Raw genomic sequence first — 1,751 nt, forward strand, 5'->3', positions numbered from 1 at the left:
TTTTTTTTTTTTTTTTTTTTTTAAAGACTTAGTCTCACTGCATCGCCCAGGCTGGAGTGCGGTGGGGCGATATCAGCTCACTGCAACCTCTGCCTTCCAGGTTCAAACAATTCTCTTGCCTCAGGAGCCTGTAATCCCAGCTACTCAGGAGGCTACCACCATGCCCAGCTAACGTTTGTATTTTTAGTAGAGACCAGGTTTCACCATATTGACCAGGCTAGGCTCAAACGCCTCACCTCAAGTCATCCCCCCGCCTTGGCCTTCCAATATTGAATTTCACTTAAGGGATACACTTTAGCCATAAAATGGAGTGTTGTTAATATCCCATACGGAGAGGTAGTTGATGTCATGGGTCAGTTTCTAGTCTCTCTCTGTTTTTTATTTGCTATACTTAACCGGAATTAGGTAATCTCTTTTGAATATTGAAAGTTTTGGTGTGATTTTTAGATCCTAACCAATTTTCCTAAATCCTCCCACTCACCTACTGTATGATCTCATTTTCATCTCTACCTGCTTATTTCTCTTTACCTCAAAATGTCATCCTCTCCGGAAAAGCAGCTGTGATTAAATAGGTACAGGGATTCCCCCCCCCCCCCCCCACCAAAACAGTACAGTTACTGTTGTCTACACAAAAGTGGCATGCCTAGTTGGTATCACTCCCTTTCAGTAGCTTCTACTTCTGTGTGATTTGCCCATTCTAACCTTCAAAAGACCTTATTTACATGTCACCTCTCTATGTGGCTGCAATAGAATATTGGGGGAATGTTGATAGAGACCACATTATTTATATATATCTTTCTCTTATACAAATCCATAAAAGACTTTCGATATGTCTTTGCTGAAAATAAATAGAGCTCTAGTTAAATGTTAACAGTTTTTGCGGGTAGAGTTTTGATGCTTTTTGTCTTTGTTCTGCTACTGAGCTTGCTCCTAGGATCCCTTCTTACAGTGCCATTCAACATGCAAGTTTTTTCTTCCAGGGCTGTGTGTCCCGGTGACTCTATGAGTTAGGCTTTGGCAAATGCCAGACTTGTTTATCCTAACACTAGAATGTAGGGATCCTGCATTCAGCATGACATGAAGTTTTCTTAAAGCATATTGTAAACGTTCAGGTTTTTTACGAAATTCAATCTTTTGAAGACTTAAATTAGTTCATACTTAACTCTGGACTTAGCTGGATATCAATTATTCTGCCCACGTATGCACAAAGGAAGTTTAATGGAAATAATTGCTGTCCCTTTGGAATTAATCTCACATGAAGACTATGAAATTGAGCACTTGCTATACAAAATGTGCTTTTATTACTTAGGTATGAGCTTTATAACAGGGATTTTAGGCCAGGTTAAAGAGTAATTAATAAGTTACTTATAAGCTAGAAGCTTCAGGGAAGCTTGCCACCTTGCTTGAGACCACCTGAAAGTCTTTTGAAGAGGAGGTGTGAAAAGAGAAGAGGTGTGGTTGGTAATTGAAGGCTCCCAGGTGGACAGCAGGTCATGTCCCACCTAGGAATCAGGAGCCAACTATTCACCTTAGCAGACCATCCAGGTCATGAAATCATGCAGATTTTTTAAGTGTTCTCAGAAAGCACAGTTTTAGTATCTTTTTAAACTGTCAGAAGTTTGATACCTAGCTAAGCATTTAGAGCTTTAAGTAGTTAGATTTCATCAATGAAAAAGAAGCAAGTGTCCTTACTCACTTTGAAGGTCAGGGTTTTTTTTTTTTTTTTTTTTTTTTTTTTTTTTTTTTTTTTT

The 1,751-nt window shown here is 38.9% G+C and overlaps 1 protein-coding gene across 8 annotated transcripts in view; it reads left to right on the top strand.

The window, feature by feature from the left end:
• Positions 1-1,751, top strand: part of KANSL1 (KAT8 regulatory NSL complex subunit 1) — a 215,787-nt gene that overhangs the window by 193,190 nt on the left and 20,846 nt on the right. The gene's annotated exons all lie outside the window — the stretch shown is intronic.

Source organism: Sapajus apella, unplaced genomic scaffold (assembly GCF_009761245.1).
Source record: "Sapajus apella isolate SASKATOON/1434 unplaced genomic scaffold, GSC_monkey_1.0 scaffold153, whole genome shotgun sequence".
Classification (NCBI taxonomy): Eukaryota; Metazoa; Chordata; class Mammalia; order Primates; family Cebidae; genus Sapajus; species Sapajus apella.